This window comes from Crocodylus porosus, unplaced genomic scaffold (genome assembly GCF_001723895.1).
Source record: "Crocodylus porosus isolate Cpor-Errol unplaced genomic scaffold, CroPor_comp1, whole genome shotgun sequence".
NCBI classification, from domain to species: domain Eukaryota; kingdom Metazoa; phylum Chordata; order Crocodylia; family Crocodylidae; genus Crocodylus; species Crocodylus porosus.
Window position 1 is genome coordinate 11,960,979 of NW_017728918.1, and position 6,654 is coordinate 11,967,632.

Consider the following 6,654-nt stretch of genomic DNA (forward strand, 5'->3'; position numbering starts at 1 on the left):
CCCACTGGTCACAGGGCACCACGATGAGTGACTGCCATCAATCACAACCCTCTGGGTCCGACCACGAAGCCAATTTCCCAGCCAGCATACTTTGAATGCCTTCAAGAGACATTTGGATGTATATCTTCCTGGGATCCTATAACCCCTGCTGACTTCCTGCCCCTTGGGCAGGGGGCTGGACTCATGATCTTCTGAGGTCCCTTCCAGCCCTAATGTCTATGAATCTATGAATCTAAGGTGGGTCCATGCAACAGGGGCACTCCATTCCCTACCCCCCCTGCCCGCCACCAGTTTCCAGCACAGCAAAAAGCTGAGCAGGGTTCTGAGCTGCAGCTGTTAGGAGGCTGGCATAGGTAAGGTGGAAAGGGGTGAATGGAGCCCCCTTGCTGCACAGGCCCAGTCCAGCACCTCCCAAGATCCAAGCCAGCAAGCAAGGGGGAGCCCTGCACAGCAGGGAGGCTCCATTTCCTACCTCTCTCCCTGCTTGCCTGGCTGCACAGGAAGGAGATGGAGCCTTTTTTGTCTTCTCTCTGTGAGAGACCAGGGCAGAGGCTCTCCCAGAGTTGGAGAGCAGCAAGCTAAGGCTGCAAGCTGCTCAGCAATGGACCCCTGGGATGCCAACAAAATGAAACCTACCTTGACTTGCGACAGGATCTAGTACAGATGTGTAATAAAGCACTCTAACCTAAAGCACTTTAGTCTCATAGCACATCCATTCAGGGTTCACTGAAAGCAGGATCCACCATTTTCAAAGCATTCTATGTGCCGTGAACATCTGTTCAGCTACGGCTGTAGAGAGCTTTCTGCGTGCTTACTGCACAATGCCTGTACCTAGCCTTAATTGTTAAAGCCATCACATTTTTCTTTAAAATCTATACACATTTTCCATCAGCTATATTTTTTTCTTTAATAGCCTCTTTTATCTGAAAATCTCAAAGCACTTTGCAAAACATTATTTAGGTTTATCCCCATTTCTTTTAAATTTCAAAAGCAGGAAGTGAGACACTTGTCCAAGGACAAGTAGTAAGATGGTAACAATAATATATAATTGATCGTTCTGTTAATGTAGGAAATGATCTATAGTATAAATGATCTATTGCAAATGTCTAGGAGTGAAAATTGTGCTGGCTTTATCAGAGAATTGTGTTTGCAAATTATGCCTCAAGGATGTCATAAGTTCATGTTCCATACTGAAGAATCAAGCCACTTTTTGCAATTAAGATTCACTGAAGTAAACAGAAAAGACTCAAGATAGACTATCATAGGGTCTCAGCTATCACTAAGATCATTACAGAAATAAAAGATTTTCATCATTTCAAGTTATCGCAATGTAAAGATATGGTGACTTTTACTAAAGAAACACAGAAACATTGGCAATAACTGCTACATGAACAGACATCGCACCTAAAGTACAAGATATCTTGGAAACAGGCTTTGTAAAACATTTAAGTTCCTTACAGTTAGGCAAGTTTTGGCTTGCTATAATTTAGAACTTAATTATAATGTCTGCTCTGATACCATTTCTTATTAATGCTAGCTTTAATTGCAATTTTCACTGTCCTATTCCAATACCATCTCCACGGGTTCTTGAGACAAAGAATTTTGATTAAATTCCTTGCCTAGGGCCTAATTCTACCCCCATCCATTCCCCGATACACATGTACATTTCAAACAGAAGCCAATGAGTGTTTGTATGTACTGCTTACTACTGAGGGTAAGATGGGATTAATACAGTACTTTTTGCCTTTGCATTGGTACAAAATACTTCTAACTTGAATGAACATACACGTAGCCCTGGAAATGTCAAGGCATAAAGGCCAGATTCTCAACTAGTGGGATTGGTGCAAGTACAGAGCATTCAAGAGAGATCCTTTGGATGAATATGTCTCTTTGAGAATATAGCCAAATATCTATAGATTATTGACCACTATTACGGCAGTGTCTTTTTAGGGGCAGGTTGATTTGAGCCCAGGGAAAATACGCAGAAAACTGTTCTCTTTGCGGCAGAGCTACACAGTCACGTTCCATGGAAATTTGTGTTGTGTTAAATGGAAATTATTTGACTTTTGCAACATGATAAATCAAGCATATTCCAATAAACTACTGATCCCCTGCCCATGATGCAGCAGATTTTTGTTACAAAAGCATTAAAAGGATCTGACAGCTTTTGGGAACATTTTCAAGTCACCACAATGGCAACCATAGCCCTCATCACTGCGACCCTTTTGTCAGAACTAAAGAATACAAAGTATATTTGGTAACGTGGAAACCAGGAAATATGAAGGGGAAAGAAAAAGAGAGAGTGACAGACATTATCATTAATTCTGTTTAAATAAAGCCTCAGGTGCTAAACTGGAGTAAACTTGTCTAGTTCCACTGAAGTCAATGGAGCTCTATTGATTTACTCCATCTTAGGATCCAATCCTAAGAATTTCTAAAAGAGACTGATTAACTTCCCACTACCAGGGGGATTTATATTGACATTGCTTGGTTGTGTAACTGCCATGGAAATACACAGGATAGCTGGTTTCACAACATGCAAAATCAAGAGGAAGACTATCAAACAGATCATTAATAATGTCAGGGTCTGAGGTTGGAGAGATACATGCCCTGATTCTTCATTGTGCTACACGTTTTGCATTTAACTTGACTGCCTGTTGTAGCAGAGTGAGCTGTACAATCTTAAACACTACATTTAGTAAACTTAATAGGAACTGCCCATAGGTATTGTAGTTCGAACTGCTTGTAGGGAGCCACACCTTCAGAAGATTCATCAGAAAAGTGTCAACAATGAAACAAAGACTTATAGAGGCGCAGGAGAAGAAAAAAAATAAAATAATCCAATTTGAAATGACCAGTGACTCCTAAAATGCAAAACAGTTTGGACAGAACATACAGAACATGCTTACCTGTGTAGTGCACCACGCATGTCTGACCCTTCTTTGGAAATGTCCTCCCTGTTGAAAATATAAAATCTATTTAAAAAAAATCTTTGGTAGCATGCCTGCTCATGATCAGCTTTTAGAATGAATGGGACGAAGAGACTAGGTTGGGGACTAAATCCAGGGCTGGTTTAGGTCTGACTGACATTTTATCCAAACGGCCAATATCCAGAAGGGAAATAGGTAACTATGGCTTAGGAGAGAGAGTTCCCATTATGATCCGTGTTTAGTTTTGGGAATAATACTAGCATGATGGGCTAGCCAGCAGTGACCTAGCCCAGGGGTTTTGAAAGGGCAAAAGATGATTGGAGGACTTGGGATTCCCTTTCCTCACCAATCGGGCCCGAGAGACTCACCCCCCCCTTGTCCCGACTGGCCCCTGGGGTCACCTGGAGGGGGATAAAAGGGGCAGCATGGGCTGACTCAGGGGAGAGACCAGTGAAGGACAACAAGGAAGGAGCTTCACAGAGCTGAGCCAGCGGGGTAGGAGCAGTGCCCTGGAAGAGCCTGAAAGAGCAGGACCTGCAGGCAGCAGTGGGACCCTCATCAGCGCGGCATGCGGCCAGCAGGAGAGGCTCCCCACTGGGCTCCAGGATCCCCTAGGAGAGGCTGCAGCCAGCAGGAGAGGCTCCCCCAGCTCCAGGAAGGATCTGAGCATCGGCCTGAGAGGTTCCCAGCTCTGCTCTCAGCTCCTCCAGTCAGAGGCCAGACAGCTCAATGTGAGGCCAGGGCTCCAGAAGGTCAAGACCCCTAGCAGGCTGGTACAGTGGTGGCTATACAGCAATGTTCCTGCTGACCACATGGGAGATTTGGGCTCAAATCCCAGCTGTGGTGACTTGGGGTAAGTGAGCTAACAAAAAGTGAATCTTCTTGCAGTGGAAAGGGGCCATTGTGTTTTCTCCCCCTCCAGGTACCAAGGCTCTATATTTCCTTGTCATTTGACATTTTGCATTTTGTGCCTTTTCACCAACCCGTATTGTTTGTTCTGCTGTTTGTGTTTTGATATTTTGTTAACCCTGTTTTTTGTCAATGATTGTAAGTGTCTAACCTTTGTTGAATCCTGCCCCCTTGGGCACTGTAGTGTCCACTATACCCTCTGATTTATGCCTGTTATGTTCCCAGTATTAAAAGGTATATGGTTAAGTCCCCATTGGTGGTCTGGCTCTGCTCTATAGGGAAAGGAGAGTCCCTACACCTCCCACAGTGCTTGTGCACCTGCTTTGATCCTTTCAATTGGAGAGGGGGTACCTTTTGGAGTACCACCCGGGTTACACTAATATTTTCTCATAATAATATTGCCTTTTCCTTTCATACAAGTATAACATATTTTACACTAACTGTAACATTAGATGTTCCCCATCAATGGACTATATCCTGTTGTTGCAAGGGGATTCTCTAAAAGCATAATGGACAGATCATGATCTTAAATTTCTCTGAGCCATTTTGCTGGCACTTACAAACAAAATCAAACTCTGAGATAGTGGTAAAGTTCACTGTTAGTATTCATAATTCAAATGCCACATATTTAACATCACATTATGAGAACACATGCAATTAGTAAATGGGAAAGCTTCCCCAAAATCCTTTCTTATACAATACAAATGCATTTTTTAAATTGGCAGCCTTGAGGCAGTATGCCACTGATATCCTGAAAGGAGCTCTTGGAAGCCCCTCTGTAACAATGGTTATTGCCCCTTGTTCTGACACTAGGCATAAGAGAGTGTTTGAATGAAGCACTTGCTGTTGCTGAGAGTTTCTCATCCACCCTAGGTTCTGCCACCAGGCTTCGACAGGCATATAAAGGTGCAGGGACATTTTCCAGGACACATCCAAAACTTTCCAAGTAGCAGCAGATCAAAACAGATACCACTGATTTGCAGAACTGATTGGGCAGGCACAGGACCCAGGCTCAGCAGAACTGATCTGCAGTATATGAGATGGGATGTACTAGTGGAGAAACAACCCAGGCAGGAGCTTCAGAAGTTGGATATTAAAGCAGGATCCTGAGCCATCCTCCATGATGGCCTTCTGCTGTCTCTTCTGTCTGAGTTTCGTGTGCTAACATGGCATGCTTTATTATCAGGTATGATCTGAGATGCACAGTTGTACAGCAGAAACAAACAGTAGGAGGAGGGCAGAAGAGACAGTAGGTAAGTCAACCAGAGATTCCTAACATATAGCCATAAGTAGTGAAGAGGTTTCCAAACCTTTTACAAACTGCCTACTCTGTTTAGACTGGGAAATGGCAGCAACTGCTTCTTACAATTTATTTGTACAACGCCTAGAACAATGGGGCTGTGATCTTGGTAGCCATAGCTAATGCTACTGCCACCCACAACAGGCCCCAGGCAAAGGATATGCTATTAGATTCAGAATTAAATCAGAAGGAATATGGCATCAGTCATCTCTGACCCAAATTCCACATTAGTAAAGTAGGTGTTATGCTAATAAATTCAGTGGACCTGTATCAGTTTGCATGAGGGCTGAATTACTGTTGAGTAAACCTGGGACAACAGTACATACTAATTGTGGTTTGATGACACTGTTCAAATCAAGCAGTTTAGATGAAGATTTACAAACCAAAGAAAAGACATTTATAACCTTAATTTGAACAGCATCTTCCATAGTTAGCACATCTCTGTATACTGCACAGGCAAATAATACAATTCCAGGACTAAATTCCATCCCCAGCAGCACTGACAATAGCTGCCCTTCTTCTATGTATGGAGATCCCCCAAATGTAGGGCAAGTGGGAGCACCATTTGGCCCTCAAAGCTAAACAATGACAGCAGAAGAAGAAATGAAGAGTGGAAAAGAGCTCAAGCCAAGAAAGGTAATCTAAGGATGAAGCTGGCCCCTTCATATGGCTGTATATTAGCAATGGTATTTATCGTCAGAGGTAGTATGGGGATGCCACATGCCCAGAGCAGAGCAGCCGTGACTTGGTTGTGAAAAAGTGGTCTTATAAATGAAGATTAACGGTCTGTCTAAACCTGAGCTGCCCATTGCAAACCTGGGAGAAACGGCCAGGCCTGTCAAAATGCTGCTGCTGCGCCAAACATTGATGCCATACCTGGCCAAGGGTTCATGAAAAGCTTTGGAAACACATTTAGGAAACTCTGGGAGTCTGCATGTGAAAGGCTCACTTCGGTCACTGCTACTCGCACTACTCTGCAATTGTGCCTCACATTCATTCCCAGGCTTTCTCCACGGGAGTCAGCTGTAAGATGGAAAAGTGTAACATGGAAACAGGAGTGGTGTCAGTGGACAAGTGCCCTAAAAGCTGTCTTGCTGCTGCTGCCCCAAGGATGCCTCCACCAGCATGGGCTTGGGAAGCCAGCCGGCACTGGCTGCTGCCTGGGGGCTCCGGCGCGCCAGGCGGGGAAGCAGACTGCACTGGCATTTGCTCTTGTTACCCCTTGTACATGACTTCGCCACACTTGGATTCATGCAGCTTTCAGCAAATGCCATTGAGACAGGCCGGCCCGCTGGCAAGGCAAGGGGCAGCCCCCGCTCGCACCCACAGACCCTGCCGCAGCCGCAGCCAGGAGTGCGCCCACCCACCTGTCTCCCCTGCAGCCCCGGCTGCTGCGGCTGCCCTCTCACCAGCGAGTGCCCCCCCACCCGGGGCAGCCCCTGCTCCAAGTGCTCCCACGTCCTGCCCCTGCCCCTGCCCCTGCACGGTACCGTCTCCCGGGGAGATGGTCTCCAC

The 6,654-nt window shown here is 45.1% G+C and overlaps 1 protein-coding gene across 1 annotated transcript in view; it reads right to left on the reverse strand.

The window, feature by feature from the left end:
* The window catches only part of FKBP1B (FK506 binding protein 1B), a 61,248-nt gene extending 54,600 nt beyond the window's left edge, over positions 1-6,648 (reverse strand). The window contains exons 1-2 of the mRNA XM_019537328.1: positions 6,630-6,648; positions 2,910-2,957 (exon numbers count right to left, since the gene is read on the reverse strand). The gene's annotated coding sequence lies outside the window, so the exon portion shown is untranslated. The remainder of the gene's footprint in view (positions 1-2,909; positions 2,958-6,629) is intronic.
* Positions 6,649-6,654: the final 6 nt, after the last annotated feature.